The following is a 26,288-nucleotide window of genomic DNA, read 5'->3' on the forward strand; positions in this document are numbered from 1 at the left end:
GGCTACTGGATCGAGGTGATTTTTGGTGATGATACTCTAATAATAATTATTTAGATAATAAACGATGAAGATAAATTTTAAATTTTAAAATTATATCATATTTTAAAAAAATAAAAAAATTATATCTGCCTCTATAGCAGTGGTTGTGCAATAACCGCTGCTATAGATCTATGACAGTGGTTTACTAACTGCTGCCATGTCTTAATCTATGGCAGTGGTTATCATGAACCATTGCTATAGATTGACCTACGACAGTGGTTATCGATCAATCTGTGATAGCGGTTACTGATAACGACTGCCATAGGCAACCTATAGCAGCAGTTATCTATAACCGCTGCGATAGGTTCAAAATATGGTTTGTGATGGTCCCACATTGGGTGTGGAAGAAATAGATGACTTGTATATAATGATTTAAGGGCTTAAACATTTTGCGATCACTCTCTCTATCTAGGCCCTACTGTCGTCGCCGCATGCCTGCTGCCACTATGCGGTGGCGGCGGTGGTGCCCACTGCCACCGCCACTGTAGCAGGCCTGTTGCCGTGGTGGGCTACCAATTGCTACCACACCATCTCCCATCTGTCAGCCACCATCCTTTACCGATCGACCATTTTGATAGGTCAAAGATTATGGCAGTGATTTGGCAATTACTGTCGTAGAATTTATGGCAGTGGTTGGCATAATCGCTATCGAAGATTTAACTAGAATAGTAGTTTGTCAACCGCTGCTATAGCTTTTATAGCAGTGGTTGCATGATCACTGCCATATCTCTATGGTATCAATTGCTATAACAACGGTTTTAAAATCGCTGTCATACCATATCTATCGTATCTCAAAAAACTACTGTCATAATCTACGACGACAGTCACGGTGGCAGCGGTTGGCATAACTGCTATTGTAGGCTATGACAGTAATTTTTTGGACTACGGCAATGACTACAATAGCAGTTTTCAACCGCTATCGTAGCCTTATTTTGTAGTGGTGTTTAAAGAATGCAAATACGATTTACCAACAGCTCGTCAATAAACTCTTCAAGGACCAGATCGATAGAAATATGGAGGTATATGTGGATGATATGTTCATTAAAAGTAGAGCCACTGAGCACTGCATCATCAATCTTAAGGAGACTTTCACCACACTACTGTATTTTCAAATAAAGCTTAATCCTAATAAGTATGCATTTGGCGTTACCTCCGATAAATTTTTGGGCTTCATGGTATCACAATGGGAGATTGAGATAAATTTTTAAAAGATTCAAACTCTCCAAGAGATGAAACCTCCAAAGACGATCAAAGAAGTACAGTGCCTAATGGGAAGGATTGTGGTTCTCAGTAGATTGCTTTCAAGATCGATCGAAAAGAGCCTTCTCTTCTTCAAAGCTCTTAAACAAGTAAAGAACTTTCAATCGTCAAGCGAGTGCCAAGTCACATTCGATGAATTGAAGAAATACCTCAACTCACCACCTCTTCTAAGTAAACCATGGCCTGGAGAGGTGTTGCATCCATACCTTGCAGTTTCACCTTCAGTAATTAGTTTGGTCCTTATCTGATAAGAAGCTAAAATACAAAAATCAATCTACGATGCCAGTTGAGTTCTTCATGATGCCGAAATGAGATATACGAAGTTGGAGGAGGTAGTGTATGTTCTTGTGATATCCTTTAAGAAGCTATGCCCATATTTTCAAGCACATACAATTACTATCTTTACCAACCAATTGATCAGATCCATACTTCACTGACCTGATACCTCAGGGCAGCTAGCTAAATGGGCTATCGAGCTACGAGAATTCGACATAAAGTATCTCTTGAGGCCATCCATCAAAGCTCAGACGTTAGTCGATTTTATTCTGGAATGCATCATCTTAGACAAGGAAAAGAGTGATGGGTCGATAGCTCCGACACCTAAAGAATGTTGGGTTCTTCATGTGGATAGTTCATCAAATACCATGAGTTCAAGAGCTGGACTGATTTTAACTAGCTCAGGTGGAGTTGTCGCAGAATATGTGCTGTGCTTCGAATTCTTCACCTCAGATAATGAAGCTGAGTGTGAGGCACTGGTGACTGGTCTGAGAATAGTGAAAGAATTGGAAGTTCAACATCTGAGAGTCCATAATGACTCCTAGCTCATCGTCAGATAGGTACAGAAGAGTGAGGCACGGGAGCCGAATATGGTGAAGTATCTGCAAAAGGTCAAGGACCTTGCCTTCAATATTGTCACCATAAACATCCAACAAATATCCAGATCAAGAAATATAAGGACCGACCTCTTGTCTAAGCTTGCGATGCTCGATGCAGCCGACCTAAAAAGAAGCTCATATTTGGAAACCCTTGAGAAGCCAAGTATCGAGGAGCCTTTGATAATGCAAACAGATTCTGAGCTGAGTTGGATAGATCCAATCTTTCAATATCTACAAGATAGAGTGTTACCAGCTGATCGAGATAAAACTAAAAGGCTAAGGCATCTCGCATCTCGATACCTTATATATGATGGAAGGCTATACAAAAGGTCCTTCACTCTACCCTTACTTCAGTGTCTCCATCCCTTGGAAGCAGAATATTTCTTATGAGAAGTTTATGAGGAGAACTGCAGTAATCACTTGGCGGGCAAGGCACTTGTCCGTAAAATACTATAATAAAGATATTTTTGGCTGACCATGTAGAAGGATGCTGCCAGCCTAGTGAGCAAATACGATCAGTGTCAGAAGAACTCAAACATCCAGCACCGATCTTCCACCCCTCTGGTTTCAATCATCACATCCTAGCCCTTCGCCCAATAGGGGATGGACATCCTTGGATCTTTCTCCATTGTGGCGATACAGAAGAAGGTTTTGCTCGTTGCGATCTACTACTTTACCAAATGGATAGAAGCGGAAGCATTGGCGACCATTACTGAGGCTAAGATTTATGATTTCATATGAAAGTCAATCATCTACTGATTTGATTTACCTTGAGCCATCATCACCAACAATGGGCACTAGTTTGATAATCCGAAGTTCATAGGATTCTATAAAGAGCTAGTCATCTTCCACATGCTGACTTCGGTAGCTCATCCTAGAGCAATGGCGAGGCCGAGGTAACAAATAAGACTTTGCTATAAGGATTCAAGGCCCACCTAGGCCAAGCTAAAGGGTTATGGGTTGAAGAGCTATACCACATACTTTGGCACATCGCACGGCTCAGTGAGTTCCCATCGGAGAAACCTCCTTTAAACTGGCTTTCGGAACTGAGGCTATCATATCTCTCGAGATCAATATGCCCATGCTCCAAGTAGAAGAATTTGATGAAGATAGCAATTCCATTAGGCTGAGGGCAAACCTAGGCCTATTGAAAGAAATTTGGGAACGAACATGGATTCGAATGGCCAACTACCAATAGAGAATTGCCCGATACTATAACTCAAGAGTCAAGGAAAAAGCCTTCTGAGTTGAAGAACTTGTTCTTCGCAGAGTTGAAGTTTCACTTTCGATTGAGCAATCAAAGCTCGTACCAAATTGGGAGGGCTCGTACCGCATTGATGAAGTAGTTCGATCAGAAGTCTATTACCTTCATCGGCTGGATGGAACCCCAATTCTCAAGACTTGGACTCTGATAATCTATGCATTTACCATCCTTAATTTATAACTTTCTATTGAATTAAATAATAAAGAAATATTTTTGTAGATCTATATATTTTTCTGAAACAACAGGTGCTCCTCGTCCATAGATGAGCTGAGCGGACGTGTCTCCATATGATCCTCCAATACGTACTCCTCATCTACAGATGAGCTGAGCGGAATGTATCTCCATGCGATCCTTCAATGCATGCTCCTCATCCACGGATGAGCTGAGCGGAATGCATCTCCATGCGCTTCTCCAATGCACACTCCTCATCTATGGATGAGCTGAGCGAAACGTATCTCTATACGATACGCATGCTCTTTGTCCACAGATGAGATGAGCAGAGTATATTTTTACCCTACATATTCCTCATCCTCTTACAAGCTGATTGATCTGTCCAGAATATCCCCGAACTTGATTTTTTACTGACTAAAGTGTGATAGATCTCGAAGTTTGAATCTGTTTAGGGACGTTGTCGGTTTCTACACTTCATCTCTATTAGACGATCTAAAGGCGATGGGTGCAATTCTAATTAATGATTACCTATGGCGATATTTAGCTAAGATCAGATATCGAACTCAACTACATCCCATTAACCGACCTCCATAAATTGATATTATGATATGCAAAAAAAGGTGACTTCATTAAAGAGAAAATCTTACAAAATTTTAGTCAGTTTGGTACAAAATACCTCGATCAATGCCGAGGTTATCAAAAAGGGACCGACCAATGTTTAAGCCTGGACATGCCCAAGCTGAAGTATAAATTTTTAAGCCCCATCAGGGGCATGAGACTGGCCGATGTCACCAGGATCAAAGAGTATGATGACTATAGAAGGCTAGGCTAATGCCACATCCTCGATCGCATGATCTCCATAGATCGGACTGAAGAACTCCTCGGCCTGTACCTCCTCATCTTCAACCTCAACGACTTCATCCTCATCATTTGACTCCAAGGGCAAGAACGAGGTTGGAAAAGTGACTCCAAACCTTTGCTTTGAAATCAGTAAGTCCCTACAAATAATAGTCAGAGTTGAATTCCACCTTGATCGTTCGAAATTCATCTGAGGAGTGAAAGGTGTCGACCGCAGCAACTTTAGCGGCCTCCAGATTCTCTCTCCATTTATTGATTTCGATCATTAGTCGGGCTTTGGCATCACCTCAGGCCTTGGTGAGCTCAAACTCGAGCCGTTTCACCTCGGTCTTCATGGACTTGGCCTCCTCCTCAACCTTAAGCTTCAAAAGTTGGGTGTCATTTGTCCATCTGTTGGCCTGGTTGGCCTTTTCCTTAGCTTCTCTAGAGATTCGTCGAGCTTCTCGGATCATCTCAATAAAGTAATCTACATGATGGATGAGCTAAAAAAAAAGAAGAAGAGAGAAAGTAACATTATGAAATGTCATACTAAGGAAGAATTAGGAGAAAACTCAGTGGAAGATCTTCGCTCACCCGAAGAAGAGAATCATACGAGTCTTGGATTCGAAAGGTGTCCCCTTCTACATCGAAGGCTTCAACGTCGGTAAGTGTCATCGCCGACTTAAGGAGGCTCCGAGCTACCCGATAATCCCTGCTGCCCCTTTAGCTATCTTGGGCCTCGAGCTTCGTTGGAGCTCCCATCGGAGATGAAACCTCGGTTGATAAGTCGATCGGACATGATGACATACGCACCAAAATTTGGGGAGTGCTCGAACTCTGCTGTGATGAAAAAATGGAAGGCCAGAGGATTGGATCCCTCAGAGCTACGGATTTGAGGGGTTGGGCATCTCGTGGCACCAAGGACTCCTTCCTCAGAGGAGAGCGAGTAGGCCCTCAGGAACCCTCGACCACAGGCTAAGCAAGAACGGCCTCGGTTTGGCCGCGCTTTAGAGCTGGAGCTGCACTCATCTTCTTCCTCTTAGCAACCCGACGAAGAGCCTCAACATCCTCGGACTTCATAGCTGCATAGAAGATGTGATTAGCTAAAAGAAAAGGGTGCCGAACTAGAAAAATCAAAACTCACTTACTTACAGGATCGGCCGGGCTCAACTTGACCTTGAACAAGTTCTCTTCGATTAGGAGCTTTGAGAGTGGGGGGGAGTGAGGGTGAAGATCTATGCCAGTGACTCCTCCTCGATATCTGAAAGGATAGAAGCTTTGACCACTAATCTCTGAGGTCAATCCCATGATGTATTGAAGCCCCAGAGTTGCTCGATCGAGATAAAAAAAAATCACTTCTTCCAGTTATGGACTGAGGAAGGAGCACCTCAAAATAGATGTTGTCCTTTCTAAGGAGAGGCATACCACCATCCGACCTTCGTAGGATGTCCTTCAGCATGAAGCAAATCCTAAAGAGGCAGGAGGTCGGCTTAACCTCGAAGAGAAGACAATGGACAAGAAGTGCTAGAATTTGATGCCATGAGTTCGGCACTATACTACAAGGGCTACTTCGGTATGTATTGAGTACTTCTATGACCAAATAATGCAAAGGTAACCTAAGACTGGCTTTGAAAGATTCTTTGTAAAGGCCAAACTAACCTTTGTGCGAAAAAGCTACACGCTCTCCGAGAACAGCGACCTCCAGTCTAAACTCAGTCGAGATTTGATACTTTAGTCTAAGGACCTCTAAATCCTTTAGGGTGAGGACAGAGTTTACACAAAATGGACTAAAATTAGGCACCTCACTCACTTCGAATCTATTCGAAGAAGAAGGTATGTCGAACCTAGGATCCATATCTCTTAGGTCATCACCTGAGGTCCAAGCAGAGAGAGATGAACTTGATGCACTCATATTCAAAGGATAAGGAATTGACCTATAGAATGACACGATCAAGTAGATACAGGATGAAGATGGGGGTGACTGCAGCTTGACTTCAACCAAACAGAATCATTGGGAGATAAAGTGTTAGAGTTCCCTCTCTAAATAGAAAAAATAGTAAAAAGTAAAACTGTAATAGTACCTATTATAGGAGCTCGGACGGCTCTGATCTTTCGATGAATCACCTTCCCCATCTGATGTGTGCTAAGTGGCGACCCATGATTGGTCAGAGTGGAGCTCTCGCAGATTCAGTGAGGCTCAGATCCAAAGATGGTTTGCCATATAAAGCTGATCTTTGACACATGTCAACCGGTGACAGCTCAACAAAATCAGCCTCGACCTTGGATTGATACTCTCTTCGGCCAGCCTTATTCAAGTTCGAGCTCGAAAGTGGAGGGCATTTGTTGTGGGTCTCTACCTCGGCTTTGACTGCAGGCATCTTCGGTACTAACCGAACTATGAAAGATGGGCATTGGTCAGATTACGTATATACAATAGACATGAAGGTTGCCGAACATGTCCTATCAAGCTAGCAGCAGTTCTCAGTTCTTAACCTGTACCTAGTATTTCACCTCAACTGTGGATGATTAATTTAGCTCATCCACGATCGAGCTATGTCTTCCTTCGACAGAGTCTACCTCTCTTCTAAATTGGGAAGGTTCAGATAAAGAAGGATTTCTCCACGATCGAGTCTCCCACAAAAGAAAATAACTTCTCTAAATCAATCCGCGCACCAAATCTGAAAAACTATCACGACTCCGAGACGTATACGACTCTGATTTCTTTTCTATAAATAAAAGGGTACAGAGAACCTCAAAGTAAGCTCTCGACTCCCACTCTCTCTTTCTTATTATTCGTCATCTCCTAACTTAAGCGTCGGAGGATTTTCATCAGAGAATATCTTGATGAGAACTTTTTGTAGGTATTCGAGTAAAGCTCCAGCGACAGTATCATTTCAATCATCTTAATCTCCATCGTCCGATCTCAAGTGAGGAGATCAGGAGCAATAGTATGCATACATACATGGAGTCTTTTTAGTGATATATCCTCTAAATATAAGAAACAACGTAGCAAGAAAAAAAGCTATGCATGGCCTTAAGGATACGCTTCGAAATGGTCGACATGATTCCAAAAGCTATGCATGGCAACATGTTCATGTGTGTGTGGATGTGCATGGCTTTTATAGCTTTTCTAAGAGGTGTGTAGACATTAGACATTGTAGTGAGCCTTAAGCGCTGATGGGGTCTACTAATTTTCAAAGATGGATGGCTTTACAAGCTATGGAGTCTCTTCTTATGGAACTCAAGATCGATGCTTTGTACTAAAGACTGCTAATTATAAATTTATAGAGGAAATATCTTGCTTCATTTGTCTCTAAAAGAACGTAACAAGCATAAAAAACATGGATAGCGTTGTTGCCAAAATCCCACGTTTGAGGCCAAAGACAATTTGGTAGCCAAGTCGACGAGTTTGAACAAAGGCTGACTCTCAAGATCTGTAAAAAAAAAAATTTCGATGGAGACTCTTTGATGTGTTTGAATTTGATACCTCGAGATTCGAATATTGAATCTACAGCGAGGTCCGTGATAAAAAATTGAGTCCAACGAGATCAAGATCACCTCAAATGGAGCTCGAACGGAGGAGATACGAGCTTTTGAAGTCGGCACAAAATCTGAGGTGGTGGAGGACCGTCGGCGGCCGGCGGAGGGCTGGCAGAGCGACGGTTGCACGACTGCGCATGGTGGTGCGGGGCCAGCGCATGGGCTGGTCGCACGCAGGGTGTGGCTCAGTGGGAGGACTCGACCCAGGCCCGGGCGCACGGACGCGTGGGCCGGCCAAGGCACAGGTGCATGGGGCACAACCCAGGCCCTGGTGCACGAGTGCGAGCCAACCCAGGCCCATGTTCACGTACGCGGGCTTAGCAGTGGTGTTTTTCCCATCCACCATAGATCGGGTGAGCCACGGTTGGGCACATGGACCGCATAGATGTTTCCCATGCATTTCGCACGATCCACAACACTATTTCGTGGACCAATGCATGATCGGAGGGTGTGAGTTGATCCGGGTCTCGATTCGATGGTTGATGGGGTTTTATAGCTTGATTTGAGAGTCATTAGGACTCCTAATCACGTTCTAAGTTGGTTTTAAGGTCTTTAAAAGGCCTGTGAACGTGAACAAGAGGTTTGTGTGATGGCTTGTTTCTCCCGTGGACATGTGGACGCCGCACAATCGAAGCCCAGGACCCATGAAGAGAGAGAAAGTCATGTGACGCTGTGAGAGAAAGAGTAGGAGGCTCTTGGATAGCAAACAGCAGTCACTTCAGGGATTCAAGGGGATCTTCCAAGAGAGAGAGCTTTTGTGAGGAAAAACTTTCTGTAAGAGAGAAATTGGGTATACGAAGGTTGAGAGTGAGATCTCCTCTTGTAAAATTTAATTTTTATAGTAAAATTTGTATACCCCATAGAGGCGAGCCCTTTTGTGGCTGATCCACATATTTTGATTATTTTTATTTTTTTCTTCTTTCTTCCTACTGCATCACGTGGTACTGAAAAGGTCTTGAGAAATGGTGTCCTGGCCAGATATCCACCCAACAAGTGGTATCAGAGCGAGGCAGTACAAGAACATAGATTGCAGCGGTGGTGAGCAAAACTGAAGATGAAGAAAACAGGATCATTCAAGATGGAAATCAACAAGTTTGATGAAAAGAGCAATTTCTTCTTGTGACAGACAAGAATGAAGGACGTGCTCATCCAACAAGGATTGATCGATGCTCTCTTGTGTGAGGAGAAGCCGACCACCATGAAAGTGCGGGATTGAAAATGGCTACAAATGCAGACGGTGAGTACCATCCGCATGTATCTAGCGGATGAGGTGGTGATCCATGTGCTTAGAGAGACTTCTCCGACAGTGCTGTAGTCGAAGCCTAGGAGTTGTACATAGCAAAATCTCTCACCAACACTCTTTTCCTCTGGAGGCAGTTTTACCAACTATGGATGGCTAAGGGACAGAGCGTATAGGAGTATCTAAGCCACTTCCAGAAGATCCTCACTGACCTCCTCAACGTTGGTGAGAATGTTGAGAAGAAGATCAAGGTGTTGGTTTTGCTTGCGTCACTTCCACCTTCGTATGAGTCCTTGGTGACTGCTCTTCTAGTGGGGAAGAGCACCATTAAGATGGACGATGTCACCTCGGTGATACTCCAGAACGAGATTCTTAGGAAAAAGAATCCAGCTTCGAGCTCAGATGGAGGTAGCTCAACTTTGATGGCTTCTGAAGGAGTAGGAGGTGGTAGATAGAGCGACAGGAGATCGCGATGAGGGCGGTTCAAGTCTAGAAGGACTTGAGCAAAATCAGATATTATCGGTATGAGGAGTTGGAACATCAGTCAGAGATTGCCCTCAACTCAAAAATCAGACGGTGGCTGTTGTAGCGACAGTCGGCAGCGATTCAGATGGAGATGTCCCGAAGATATCTAATGAGGTATCTACTTCTTTTCAGTAGTAAATATTAGATTCTGCATGCATCCATCATGTATGTTGCAAAGAGGAGCAGTTTGACTCTTTGAAGAATAGTGAGGGTATTATTTATCTGTCAATGGATCGAGCTGTGCGATCAGAGACATCGGCATAGTCAGTTGGAGGACACATGATGGTGCAGTGAGGAGATTGGGGGATGTCTGATACATATCTGATTTCAGACAGAATCTTATCTCACTGAGCAGATTAGATTCAAGAGGCTATAAGATGGTAGCTGATGGAGAAATCCTGAAGGTGCTACGCAGCGATAGGATTGTGTTGGAGGAGAAGAAGGAGAGTAGAGGACATTATTACTTGGCAGGGAGCCCAGTGCGAGATGGAGCTTCGAAAGCCAGGTGAAGCCTAGAGCAAGGTGGAGCTCCAAGTGGAGGTGGATTGGACACGAGACAGGAGACTCGGGAGGATGAGAGGTGACGTCGCAAGGTGAGATTTCTATTACTGTAGGAAGATGCCCCGAGTAGGTCTCAGGTCAGGAGGAGCACAGCATACGACGAAGATGAGATCGAGCGGCCTAGCTCGACTCCCATGTTTGTCCATCCATGATCAGCAGGCAATTACCCTAGGACATGGGGGCGAGGAGATCCAGAAGCTCTCGAAGTTAGAAGGATGTCGAATATTGAATCGAGGTGAAGATTGTTAAGATTTGATGTCTCAAAATTTAATCCATTTTGAGCCCACAATGAGGTTCGCGATGAAAAATAGAGTCCAACGAGATCAAGATCACCTCAAACAGAGCTCGGACGGAGGAGATAAAAGTTTTTGAAGTCAGCACGAAACTCGAGGTGATGAAGGACCATCGGCGGGCCGGTGGAGCGATGGCGGAGCGGCCGTGCGCGGTGGTGCACGACCTAGGCATGGCCAGCGCGAGGGCTGGGCGCACGCAAGGAGCGGCCCAATGGGAGAATCCGGCCCAGGCCCAGGCGCACGGGCGCATGGGCCAGCCCAGGTGCGAGCGTGTAGGGCGCATCCTGGGCCCAGGCGCGCGAGCGCAGGCTGGTCCAGGCCCACGCGCACGCGCGCGGGCTCAACAGCGGTGTTTTCCTGATCCATCATGGATCGGGTGATCCACAGCTGGGCGCTTGGACCGCACGGTCCACGGTACTATTCCATAGATCGGTGCACGATCAGAAGGCGTGGGTTAATTTGGATCTCGATCCGATGATTAACGGGGTTTTATTGGCTTGATTTGAGGGTCATTAGGACTCCTAATCACGTTCTAAGTTGGTTTTAAGATCTTTAAAAGGCCTGTGAACGTGAACAAAAGGTTTGTGTGATGGCTTGTTTCTCCTGTGGACGCGTGGACGCTGCACAACCGAAGCCAAGGACCCATGAAGAGAGAGAAAGTCATGGGATGCTGTGAGAAAAAGAGTAGGAGGCTTCTGGATAGTGGACAGCGGTCGCTTCAGGGGTTCAGAGAGATCTTCCAAGAGAGAGTTTTTGTTAGGGAGAACTTCCTGTGAGGAAGAAATTGGGTGTACGAGGGTTGAGAGTGAAATCTTCTTTTGCAAAATTTCTTTTTCATAGTGAAGTTTGCATGCTCCATAGAGACAAGTCCTTTTATGGCTGATTCACGTATTTTGATTATTTTTTTTTTATTTTTTCTTTCTTCCTGCTGCATCATATGATACTGAAAAGATTCTGAAAAGTGATGTCCTGACCAGACATCCACCCAACACGATGCTCAAATTAGTTTGGGATCGAAGTACGAACCCAAACATCTTGGTTGGGGCTAAGGACCTGATATCTTACCCAATGTTGAGATCCGAAGTGTCATCCGTAAAATATTTTCATGAGCATATATATTGATTTCGCATCGAATATTTTCAATTTGACTGATATCAGCCTCCTATTTTTATATTTGATCGAGATCTGAACTCCAACAGGCCTCGGACGTGATCGAGAACATGATCGACCAAGACCGCCATGGTGATCCACAATGGATAAAAATAAAGAAATGGGCATGATAGAAGGTTGGCAAAATAGGATTGTTCAATATGTATCCTGTACATTAAAGCGCATCCTACGCTCTTCCGATGTGGCATGTGTCGAGCTTTGCCCGGCATCTTTTTTTTGTCGGTGCACTCTGAACTCCCTCAACCTCTCGAACACTGCCACCCTCTCGCTGGCACCTACCTCCTCCAAGCTCTCCTCGCCACCACCTCCCGCTGGTCTACGCCGTTGCCTTCATCCCCATCATCACCCATGTCGGGCTTCCCATCCAATGTCTATCAGGTGCTTTCCTTCCCACAGATCTCTGAAAAAGAGACATGTCGACCTCCTCCTCTCGGCTCTCTTTGCCACCACCTCCGTCGATCTCCACCGTCATCTTCTTCCCATCATCATTGGCATCGGCCTTCCTCTTCGATCTCCCTCAAGTACTTTTCTTTCCGTGGATCTCTGAAAAGAAAAAGGAATGAAATGAAAAAAAAAAGGAAAAAAAAATGTACCCAACACAAAACCTCTTCCCTGTTCGGCTCCTCTCAGTCTGTGGGACTTCGTCGCCTTCCTCCCCATGGTCACCGGTGTCGGGCTTCTCGCTTCAATCTCCCTCAGGTGCTTTTCGTCCCACAGATCTCTAAGAAAGAGAGATGTTGACCTCCTCTCTACTCTCCTCGCTGTCACCTCCCGTTGTCTCAGCCGTCACCTTCCTCCCTATCGTCACCGGCGCCGGCCTTCCTCTCCGATTTCCCTTGGGTGCTTTCCTTTCCTTCCCATAAATCTCAAAAAAGAGAAAGAAATGAAAAGAAAAAAAAAATCCAACACAAAACCCCAGCCATCGTCTTGGCTTACCTATTCGGCCGCTCCAAGCCTTCCACTCGGTTGGGACTCTTGAGGATTAGAAGAGAATGATTCACACCATCTGGCAGGAAGTACGGGATGGTGGGAGTGTAGTGATTGTACTTGGTGGAGTGGACCGCGGAGATGACGGCGTCCCCGGAGACCGGGGTGGTCCGGAAGCAGGAGAACACCGACGGATCGCCATGGCCGAGCGGGATGACCGGCCTTGGCCCGTCCTCCTGGATGTTGGCCATGACCCTGTCGAGGACCCTGCCCTATTCGGCCACTCCAAGCCTCCCACCCGTTTGGGACTCTTGAGGACGGAAAAAATGGACGATCTTTACTTTGCTTTTCTTTTGCCTGAAATTGTTTCTGAACTTTTGTGTGGTTCCCCACATGAACAGAATTATTACAATTTGTATGGAGGGTCAGCTGCCCAATATCCAATTTATGGAGGGGGATCTGGGATGGTAACTGGAACTGCTGCCTTCCATCCTTACTTCCAGTTTGGTTGGGGAGGTGGGTCTACTGCCATATGCCAGTGGACATGGCTATGGCATGCAGTATCCTCAGATGTTTCACTACCATGGAGTAGCCTCATTTGCAGGGTTGACTGCATATGGTCTTCGCATTTTGAAGCTATGCCCTCTGAGTCCCACACGAGGCTCTCCTACCTTCCAAAGGTATTAAAGAGATTCGTCCCAGTGCATTCTTGGTTCCCCTTGCGCCATAATCTTTACTTGCTTAATATTTTTTAATAAGCATTATAAAATTTGAAATTTTTTCTTTCAACCAGCTAAATTTTGTTCCAAGATCAGGGCATCCCTGTGTTTGGGCAATAGTTTTAAGTAGAATGACAAATTTTTGTTTGCTGTGGTTATATGCTTCGTCAGTGCATTGTTATCGGCGAGACGTCTAATGGACAGGCTATTCTGGCGATACTATTTTTATTTGCTTATTAATTTGTGCTTGATATGATCTGGTAACCCAACGCAAGCCGGACTATAGTGACTTCTATTTCAGTATGGAAAATGATTAATTTATGTTGATATTGGCATACTAGAGTTGAATGGCTAATATTATTTTTCTCTTTGGAAATCTTAGAATCATAGATCTATTTCATTTTTTTAGAGATTTGCAATGAACTTATCAAAAAATTTAACAAAATTTATTTTTTTTGTTGATTATTTTTTTGTTATTATTTGATGGTTTAAGAAAATTATTATTAACTTGGATGTTAATTTGATTTTAAGATTAAGCAAATTGAAGGTAACTCAATCATGATACAAAACTTTAATTGGGATAAAATTTAATTTGAAAATTATAGATCTTTCTGTTATCTCAATTAGTCTTGAAACAATGAAAGTAATGGTTATGGTGTAGGTATGGTTTTTGTTTTTTTTTTTGGGGTTAAAAAAAAAGGAGTTAAAGCTGTCTATTTTTCGTAGGCCACATATGTTTCAGGTCCATTTATTTGAAGACCTACTTTACAAGGTATTCATTATATTTTGTTCTTTATTTATTTATTGATAAACCAAAAAATTTTGAGAATTTTTTAAAACTTTTTATTCTCTTAAAATTTATTTCAGTATATTATTTGTTTAATTGAGTGATTTTTTTTTTTTTAACATCCTTATGTTTTATTATTTATGTTTGTAGACTGCTCATATCAGTTGATTTTGAAAATATAATATCATTTAGACAATTTTTTCCTCCTATGATATTTCCGTTTGTAAGTTAAAGTAAATAGATTTTTAGGCCCGGATGGCATTGCCATTCTAAAAAGACCCCGTGTTTGACCTTTGGTAGGTTTAAGAATTAAAAAAAATGTATCATATTTTGAAGTTTTTACTTTTAGTGATTTTAGCTTCATGGGTCCAACTATTGGTGACCACCTTAGAAATACTTTGGAATTCATCTTTTTTTTATAAATATTTGATATTTCTTTTGATTATGATTGTAGAAATAGATTTTAAAATTTATCAAAAAAAATTTAAAAGAAATTTTTGAAAAATTAGGCCCATCTAAACTAAAATATATACGGATTTGAAATTAATGAAAATATGTATATCATGGCACATGTTGACGTCATATTAGGAAAAGAAGATGAAGTAAAATACAAGTGAAGATTTCAGTACTCTTCTTAACCAAGGCCTTAAAAAAAAATAGAGCTTTTCATGGCAATAACTATATCATGGCACATGCCGACATCATATTAGAAAGTAAAGATGAAGTAAAATACGAGTGAAAATTATGTATCAAAAAAATACAAATGAAGATTCCAACACTCTTCTTAACCAAGGTTAAAACAAAATAGAGCTTTTCTAGCAAAGATAAGTTTTAACTATAGATGTATTTTTATGAGAAAAATCTTCTTATTTATATACCATCTGAATCATGACATATCATCTAATGTTCAATACAGCCCTAGCTTTTGTTTATCAATATTGTCTTACTAATTTTTTTATTATTTAATTGAATCCCATTGTGTAGCACGGGTTATTTACTAGTTAAACATTAAGTAGCGAGAGGCTAGCCTTTAAACATGACGCCTAGTTGCGGGGGGATATTGGTTTTTATTGAATTATTCTTGGCACAATAAAATCAAAGCCATCGATAAATCAGCTAGGTGCATTACCCAAGCTATAAAACATGGGAAACGTTTGGCCCATGTAAAATTTTTGCACACTTTCTTAATGTGCTAACCTATAAATATGTAATTCGATAAAAAACCAATGGTATTTGGAGTTTTAGGAAACTATTTCTGACATACTAACACATCAATGTGTAAAGAAGTGTGCACAAATTTTGTGCATATATCTCTGGAGACATCCTTTTGAAGTTGAGGGTTCCCAACGCCAGCGTCTACCAACTAGCCACTCCCGTAGTCACATCAGCTTCTTCTCAAGGCGGTGTTCTTGGCTTCAAAAGCGTCCTCGGCTCTGCTTAGGTGTTGATCCATTGAGCCACATCCTCAAACGCAAGGAACCAAACGAAGGGGTCCTTTGTCATACATTGCAGTGCTTCATTTGTTATCTAGTTTCAGAATGTTTAGTGTGTTTGATTGCGACAAAGTTTATGGAACATCTAAATTTGCTGGCATAAGTGTTAATGCTAATGAGCAAATATCCAGTAACCATGAACTGTAGCTAAATAAACTACACCGTCCATCAAAATGATTTGACTCATTAGTTTTGCAATTAGTTGGCTACTGGTCTACTCACGACAGAGGCCAATTTTGACAGCAAATGGGATGTTCATGCAAGTTTCAAAAGTAAAATTTACATTATTATTGTCTAAGAGCTATTTATAATAAATCATTCTATAAATATTTTAGGATAAATTAAGGAACACTCCTTCAATTTTAATTCAATTTCATTTTTCATATATCTTAAAAGTATTAAACTGATCTTTTAGTTGTCGAAATATTTTAATGTGATCCTACCATTCACTTGCTAGCAAACACTATTAGCTTATCGTTTTAATGGAGGAAAATGTCTCTCGCTCGTATAAGAAGAGGATGAAGATGGAAAGGAGATGGGGAGGAAGGGGAGAAGGGGGAAGAAAGATCACGACGAGGAAGGGGTGGAGATAGAGGAGCCGGTATGGAGTGAGAGAGTAAGATCGTAGAGGTCAGCATGGAGGGGATGGCGTCATTGATTTGCTTCAAAGGTGGGAATGGAGGAGGAGGATGAGGAGAAGAAGGACGAGGAGGAAAAGGAAGAGGGGTCACCGGTAGGAAGGAAAAAAACTCACTGTCACTCCTAATAAGAAATCTTGGACATAACCGTCTTTCCAAATAATTTAGAGGAGAAAAAATAAAGATATTAAAAAGAAATAGATATGACTTATTATTATATATTATATAAAAGCACGTCTCATAGTTTGCTAAAACAGGTGGGTAAACAAATCTATTTATATAAATAGCATAAATATCATAAAGATAATTGTGTATGAATACTGAACCATTCTAAAGGTAGATTTTATTTTCATCCCACTAAAGCAAATTAGTAAAGAGGCCCTTAATATCAGTTGAAAGAGAGTTTCTCTGTAGACTAGTTGAATTGGCATATGTATATAATTTACATATACACATATATATACATATGCATGCTTGCACAAATATGCTTAATTGAAGATATTGCACATGGAAGAACCAATAACTTTTTTATATATTAATCTTGTTGAGACTATTCTTTATGCCGAATATTAATCCAGAATTTTTGGAAATATGGTAAATATGGTTTGTGTATGATATGAATATTCAAGAATTAGAATGTCATGCTGAAACGGCAAACTAAAAATTGGTTGCTTAATCGAAGTTCAATGCTCTAAAATGCAGCCAAGTTTGACTTAAACAAATATTGGATGAAATATTCTAGGAAATGAAAAACATAAAAGTGAAACATGACAGTATAATATTGCTGAAAAAGTGACAAAAAAGAAACCATCCAAATAAATTGGATTAATAGTAAAGCTAGAATAGTTTCTCCTATGTTATATAACCTTTCAACCAAGCAAAACCACTCCATAAAAACATTAAAGATGAATCTATCTTGTCAAATTCAACAAAAACCTAATTTATACTATTGAAACAAAAATGATAAGTAGATGCTCAGTAATGCTGGTGAAAATAGTTGCAGCACAAATTGCAACTCGACACCTAAAAATTCAAATAGGTCTAAAAAGGGCCCATGAAAACAAAAGAAGAGACAAAAAAACTAAAGAAATTAACATTAAAAAAATATATCCAATTCCAAAGAAAAGCAATATAAATTGGAATCAATTAAAATACCAATCTATCTAATCTCCTCTCTCCCTTTTCATTTTTTTCCTCTACTTTCTTACTTCATTTGCTTTATTTTTGGAGAATAAGATAGAGATGGAGGTGAAGAATAGGCAAAAAAGAAAAAATTTAGTGTGGATGTATGTTTTCTTCTCTTTGTCCTCCAATTTGCTTTCTTTCTAAGAAGATAAAAAAAATGAAGGAGCTTGATAGAGATCCTCTATAGTTTCTTCTCTTCCACATCCCTCCTTTTTCCTTCCACTTGATTTGGGGTTTTTTCTTCTCGTTCCTAACTGATTTATGATTTGTTTGATGTTAAAGATAATTTGGATATTTTATAAAATGATGGTATTATTGATCATTATATAGAACTATAGCGTTAATGGAGATAGGCAGCATAATCATATTGAAATATTTAGATAACTAGAAGGACCAATTTAACACTCTTAAAGTAAAAGAAATGTAAGTAACATCAAGCTATTATTGAGGGGGGTTTCTGTAATGTATCTAATTTTTTAGAAGAGAAAAAGGCTTCATATCTTATTTGACTTGGGAAAGGAATTGATTGTCATCACAATTACATTTTTTTTTCAAAAAACACTTGAAATACATTATTAATTATCGAGCCAAATAGCCTCAAAAGGCCAAACTGAGCGCGGCCAACTTCAATTAATTTGTCCCAGTATAGTGATTTAGCAGGCCAAAGAATTGAGCCAAGACGGACCGGACACATGGCTTGACGTAGCCCAGCTGACAATGGAAAACTTGGGCTGGATGGGCCACTTGGTTCCCAGGTCTCATTAAGGTCATCATGGTAATTTGCGACTCCATATGTAACTTGGGCATGGCGCTCCTTAAAGAGCTTGTGATGCCACGAACATTTTGCAGAACTTTGTTTGCAATTTCATAAGCTCAATTGGAAGTAATATGACTTTTAAGCATCATTTAGCCAATGCTAACGGCTCCTGGTCTTCTTTGATTCTTTGAAGCATCTTATTCTTTGGAGAGCTTTCGATCATTTCAAAGAACAATGAAAGGACACTGATATGAAGGACCATATGTTGTTTTTTTCTTTTTTTTTTTTTTTTTTTCTGAGGAATAAAATATTTTATGCTCTTCTTCTCAACGACGGAAAGGCTCTACCACTGGGCTATTGTTCTTCTTGCAGATATCTTGGCAAATTAAAGTCCTAATCCCATTAATTTAAGGATTATCACTTTCAAATCTTCGTGCTCAAACCTGCTCTACTTAGGTTGGATGCCTTAGGGTCACTTGGCATAACCCCATCTAGGACCCTAGACCAATTCTACAGAGGAAAAGCCAAATCTACCTAGTTATGTCTTGGACCTTAGAGATGGTGGAAGAGGCTATAGATGGCCTCCAACTGTAACGGCTCAAATGTGGGAAAGGTTGACTTTTTTTCTGTGTTCTAATCTTTTCTCGACCAAATATTCTATCTTTGAATGGCCATTTTTTAGTAGTCAATGGGAAAGAGATTGGAGGCTTAATTATCTTTTTAAACTAGTGAAATCCAACCTTTCATTCTTGATAGCCAATGATTAGGGATTCTAGAGGCCATGATTTTAATCAACTGCCATTATTGGTAAAAAATTTCACGATTTAGCTATTAGTTTAAATTCATTTAGATTCAAAAACTGCAAAATACCTTTTAATTTGGTTTGGCATTATTCAAAAATTAGCAAAAATTGTTACCTTCCAATTTGGTTTGGCATCGTTCAAAAATCAGCAAAATTTATCCCTTTAGCTATTCTCCATTTTTGCTCAACCAATAGAGGAATAAAATATTCCACCTTTTCTTGTTCGCTAAAACAATCGAGGAAAGATGGATTGTGCCCTCCTCTTTCCTTTTTCTTCTTCTCTATTAGTAGATGAGAATGATGCCCCAATGCTCTATATATTATCTTCCTCTATTGTTACTTTACTAAACTATTTTCCTCTTCACTTTCTTTTTTTTCTCACTCATCTCCAATAGCCACTTTGCAACTACACTCCAATGCCACCATCTTGTTAACATCAAAATCTATTTTTTTTCTATTCTCTCTTGTTTTTGAGCTTTACCATTGTAACCCCACCGAAAGTCATCACATTCGGTCTAGCTTTCTTATCTCCATCAACTTCTGATAAACTCTCTCTCATCTTCTTATTATTTATTTAGCTAAAAAGATCGCTGTCGAGATCACTAAGTATGCTATCTTCTTATCTTTTTTCCTCCTATCTTCCTCGTGCACGTGATCAGAGCACTACTGCTAAAAGAGGTCATGGCTGTATCCTCACAAGGCTGTACCTTCCTAATTGTTTTTCCTCTTCTCTATTCTTTTTCCTCTCTTTTCTTTCCTCCTTATGGATGCCTCACCTACCTCTCTCTTTCTCCTCATTTTCTCTCATAGATTTCCCACACTCAGGTGATCAGCATAAGATCAACCATCTTCTCATTTGCTCTATCTACATCCATATCCCTCTAGCATTCTCTGTTTGCCTCTTCACCTGTCTCTCTTTCCTTCTAACCTAATTGACTATCTTGCAGATTAAGATGAGCATAAAGCACTAGATCTAGGGTGCACATCATGTCTTACGGATTGATCCCACCATTGAGATGATTGTAACTCCTTCCACGATTCTTAGATTAGGAATAGTGGATATTAGGAGGACTAGATCAGGTTTGGGATGTGCGCTAAAATCCTAGCCACTAGTCAAGCGAATATGGACTCCTATCCTTAATACATCTAGACTTTTTTTCTTAAATGATTAATTTTGAGTGGGCCCCACAAACCTAGGATGTTTGAGTTTTAAATAATAATTTGTGCACCTTAAACATAAATCTAATCTTTGATAGCAATTATCTAGGTCATGCATAGTATCTTGGAGATAATTCTGTCTTATGAGCTAAAGATATATTTTTCTATCTAATATATGATTATATATATATATGAATTGATTTACTTTATGTAACTTGACAGAAAGATATTAATTGAAGTACTGAAACTTAATAATGAATAATATTTATATATATTTTAAATTATATTATATATGCTTTGTATAAGTAGACTTTGAACAACTAGATTAAGGATGAACTAAAATTTCATAAGCATGAACTATCCTCTTTTACTGCTTTGAAATATTGCTGATTTTATCAATTATTATATATCCTCTCTAGTTCGACCATTATCACACGATTTGGGATCTAATCTCCTTTTGGATCTCCAATAGGATGATCGCTAGCATATGCTGATTGACAGTATATTATAATCAGAAGCTAGTTTCCTTTTAGGCTCTGCTAGTGTGGCGATCATTGGTACATGCTATCGTAAGCATGTTATTCATATGATTTTAGAGCTAGTTTTTTTGGACTTCTAGTAGCACGATTACCGATGCAATACCAATAGATAGCATGTTGTAGTCAGAATGTAGACTCTTTTGGGGCTTGCCACGGGTTGATGGTAGCTATAGTCAAAAGATTAGGAGAAAGTGTGTGAACAATTGAATACAATTATTGGAGGTTTTATTTTTCTTCTTCTTTTATTTAAATATATTGATCATTTTGAATATATATACACATACTTTATCTAGCTCAATGTGCCTTAAATTATGAATCAAATGCCAACAGCTAGGTGGGATTATGGGCCGTGAATGGAAGGATTAGGACTATGAAATATTTCTTTTCATCTGAGAATAAACGTTATATGGTTAGCATGAATTGGCTTTGAAAATAATATTGGACTTGTTTATCAGATTAAAATTTTAAAATTTTAATTTATTTACATCGATACTAAATAAATTTTAGATCCTGTATGTTTATAAGTAAAATCTTGCAAGATATGCTGTTGTCTATCACGTATTCGTTTGTGCTAGCTGGATGGGGCATGACATCAACCTAGTGGTAAGGATATCATTCCGCATCCAATATGTGAAATTTTAATTGGATCAAATTCATCATTAAGTTGGTGGACTAATCCAACTATCAACCACTACAAATAAATGTGCGGTATTATGCATTTTTCCTTCTCTTCCTTTTTGTCATTTTTGTGCATGTTAGTTAACCGTTGGACTAGTCCACTACTAAGCTGGTGGACCTCGTCCAATCCAAAATTCCTCCATCTAGAATAGGCAATGCCACGATCAACATCCAAATTTCCAAGTACACCGTAAAATAAAAATTTATGACGACAAGGTGTCGTTGCTGTCCACTCTGGTTAGTATTCATCTCCCCGTCCCGTTGTTAAAACCATTGGCATGTTCCAAGAATATTCTTCTTCGAGGCCACTTCCTAGAAAAGGTCCAATGCACCTACACGCAGATGCAGTCATATGCCCCAAGATTTCGCATAAGATTCTCTTAGACGAGGGACGGCATCCGAACATCGTGGTTGGGGATCATGGAACCTTTTGGAGGATCCAAAAAGAATCAATCTTTATCAATACTACTCGATAACTTAATTTTGCATTGACAATGGTACATGCAGTCATGCTACAGCCAGTGGTCAAGGACACCAACAATTGTATTTTATTACTACTAGTTGCATTTGTGCCTAATATTTAGTCTTGCTAATGATCAGTTATTTTAATCCCTTGTTATCAATCAATTATTGTAATCCATAACGAATCCTACTCTGTATTGCTTATTTAACTTTCGGCGATAATGCTGGAAATTGAAAATTATTAACGGGTTTGTCACGATCTCATGGTTCTTAGCATTTTTAATAGAATTATTACGAGTGTTGAGTTTGACGTTCCTCTATATCTTATTTTTATCCAAATGATCTTTTGCGTGGTTTATAAGCTAATGTGCTTGCAGTGCATGATGACTCCAAGGGGGCTCATTTGAGCTGTAGCTTGCTTCGAAAGCTAATGATGGTGGTTGCATTGCCTTGCAACCGAATATTCCTATCTCTAAACTCTGCAGATTCTTAAATATCTTCTAAATAAATGAGAGCTTGGTGCCTCCACAACTTCCATAGCATAGTTGAAAACACATACACACAAGCATGCTCAAGTGGCCATGATATAATAAGATAGCTGATTTAGATGTAAATTCACCACCTTAATTTGTTGTACCAACTTTACTCAAAAAAAAAAAATGGCGTACCAACTATGAAGTTTTCACTGCAGACAGGACTGTAGCCCAAGCGTTTGGATACTTCTTCAGTTGGTTTTATTAAGAAATCCATTACAGCATTCTACCAAAAAAAAGAAATCCATTACAGCACCATTATTGCTTAATTGAGGGAGACAAAACTATAGCATCCTCGTTGTTGATGGTTGAGGAAAATAAAATGCTGTCTCCAACCATATGGGGATATTAGATTCGTTTGATTCAGAGTGTCATCTACATTGAATCGATAATCTACTGATCTAAGAGTTTGGTCCAGTCTGGATCTGGATTGGATTAGACATGGATTTGAACTTAGTCTAGGTCTTAAGCAGGTAACATTACTGGTTTATGCTCTCAAAATTATTAAGTGATAGGTAAACACAAAATATAATTAATATTTTTTATAAAAAAATATATAAAAAATATGGGTGTAAACTGAAAATAAAACCTATGACCTACCATATGCATGTGATTAGCTTAGTTCAGGTTTGGCGTGGGTATTTCAGAGTCAGTCCGGGTCAGCTACCAGATGAAGGGTCATGTTCACAACCTCAGGGAAGAAGATTTGAATGCTTATGATTGTTTGCTCCAAATTATGCAATGCAAATATACGACCGATGCTGCATACTGCAATGTGAACTGTAAGAAAAGATCCTAACAATGAAATCACTATAAGAAAATAGGTTATTGGCGATAGCTAATTACCGTCATTGATAGTGGAGTTGCTATCGCTAATACTATTAGCGATGGACTTGCATCACTAAAATTTCATCGAAAATAACATCATCGTTAATTATTATTATTAGCGATGGCAAATATCCCATGATTAATAAGTATAATTAGTGACGGTATTAGCGATAATAAAGCCATCGCTAATAATTTAAATTTTTTTATTAATTAAAATTTAAAAAATTTAGTGATGGCAATATCGTCACTAACGCCATCGCTAATAGTTTTTTAATTTTTTATAATAAAAATTTTAAAAAACTATTAGCAACAGTATTTGCGTCACTAATGCTGCTGCTAATATTTTTTATTTTTTTAAAAAATTTATAATTAAATATTTTAAAATCTATTTTAATCATAGTAACAAATAATAATATTTTTTAAAATTTATTATAAATAAAATAATAATTATTTACCATAATCGTAAATATAAAATTAATTATATTATATTAAAAATATAAATTTATAATTTTATAAATTTATACTGCTTTACAAGTATCAAAATTACATACATATCCAAAAAAAATCATGTGAGATCCTCCTCGTCGTCCTCCTTATCCTCCTTCCGCTCCCATACATCTTCTCTAGCAGCTGATGGATGAGAGCCGGATGTCCCAGCATCCTATAATAAAGAAAAATAAAATATTATTAATAAATTTTGATACGAAAGCGTATATGTCGATATGAAGATGTATATTTTGATATACTATTTCAATTTTCGAATAGATTATTCCTACATATTTTATTCGATAATACGAAGCTATAGACACTTTCGGTCTATCGATTAGATTGTTAGATTGAATTTTTACCTCCTAAATCTTCTTTTCAGACTCAAGTCTAAACATGTGAAGCTTCTAAATACAAAAATTTAAAACAAGTAAAGAAAATTATAGCTAGACTTACCTGCTGTGATGGTAGTGATAATAAGCCCAATTAATCATGTAGATGCAGGTCTTGGAGAATCTCAATGACTGTATCGCAGATGGTGTCTCAAAAGCTCTAAGATCACTGGCTCCAAAACCTCTGCACGATGTCCTCCACATGTGCATCACCCCACGTCTGGGTCATTGAGACCTGAGAGGAGGACGTCGAAGAGTATCAAGCTACTAGAGGGTCGAAACTATGGCCGACTCTTATGACCCGGCTCCTACTCATCTCTCTGGTGGCCCTGAGCCATCTCTCGAGATCAAGAAGGGGCTGAGAGAATAGATCCTTACCATGCCGCGATACGAGATACTCCATCTAATCCATTTATATAGTTTAGAAATTTATTAGTGCATATATATCAGTATATATAAAAATTTAATAAATAATATTTCAAGTTTGTTACCATGATCTGTCGAGATCTAGGATCTAAGTAATCATCAATCCTCCTAGACTGGTGTGTGGCCTCCCATATCTACAGTTGCCTAGTGCACGATCCAGTTACCATGTCTATAATAAATAAATAATTAAATTAAATTAACTAAAATATATATATAATTAATTTAATATAAAATTAATTTAAGTATAGAATTTTTATCAATCTATCAACCACAACATGTGTGCCAATGGAGCCATCAGTGTGCTTGATTAGATGCTGCTGGGCAGACCGATTCTGTCGTGCCCTCTGTCACCTACCAGAGTACTCAGTACTCCATTAGTCATAGAGGGCCTCCAATATATTTGCTCGCACCTAGTGATCTATTTAAGATTTTCAGTCTAATGGTGATTCAGAGCTGGAGTGCTCTATGACGGACTACTGAAGGCTATACAGCCCATCTCGAAACCTTTGTAGCCACCTCCTTGAAGGTCCGACGGCCAGCTTCTTCATTCTGAGGAGTTTCGAATCGATAGTACCCTTGCAAATAGAAGCAACCATGTATTAATAAATAGAATATAAATCTATCACGAATTTAAAAATTAAACATCTTTGACTTATCAGGAACATCTCCCAGGCCCATCACGATCCCCCGATGGCCACTTGGAGAACTCATTTATCGGCCTCGGCATCAATCATCAGATGATCACAGTAACCACATGCGGCACTCTAGGCTCTGTAAATATACTGCAAAATTGATTTTGAACAATAAATATTAGTCTATAAAATGGTTAAATTTTAAGCATATTAAGTTAAGATATAGTACTTATAAGTGGCTCTGAATATGGACGAGCTCTCTATGCTTCGACTGAGTCGGAGGTGCTGCAAGCCAGACGGGTCCTCTACCATGCTGCTGACTCTAAGAGCCAGGCACTGCTCCATGTGATTGTGGGGTCACTAGTGATCCCACGATGTCCAAACCTGAGAGTATTAAGACATCATAAAGAATCTTATATTAGATAATAAAGGATAAAATAACATAAAAGAGAATATCTAAAGTATTAAAATTTATCACCTAATATGTATGCCATAGAACCATGCGAGCTGGCTGCATAAGAGCTCTCTTCTCGACTGTGACGGCTCTCCGACCTCTGAAAGATGTGATCTATAATCTCTAAAAATAAAAATATATAAATTTATAGATTAATTATACAATTATTGATGGCAATGCAAGATTTAAAATGATGCAAGATAAGTATTTAGATAATTGATATCCTTCGGATGTTTGGTATCCTTCAGATGGGTGGCAATGCAAGATAAGTATTTAAAACGAGTAAGAGGTCTAGAAGTTCATCGCAAGTGAGGAGTGTAGAGAAAATTTAGTGCAGGGGCAAAATGATAATTTTAAATCTTTTTCAAAATTACTATTTTACAGCAGAATTATTAATTAATCTCATTAATTAATATTAATTAATCCTACACTAGGATCTAAATATGATACAACAGCATGCATTTAAATTTGAAATTCAAATTTGAATCAGTAAACCTTTTACAGTATTGTGTTTAGAACACATCACCTTTTGCGGATAGTCGATCACTGTAATCTGATCATCGTCGGGGGGCTCTGATCGTCACGTCGCAGTCACATAAATGTCTGGCCTCTGCGGA

The sequence above is a fragment of the Elaeis guineensis genome, chromosome 7 (assembly GCF_000442705.2).
Source record: "Elaeis guineensis isolate ETL-2024a chromosome 7, EG11, whole genome shotgun sequence".
Lineage (NCBI taxonomy): Eukaryota > Viridiplantae > Streptophyta > Magnoliopsida > Arecales > Arecaceae > Elaeis > Elaeis guineensis.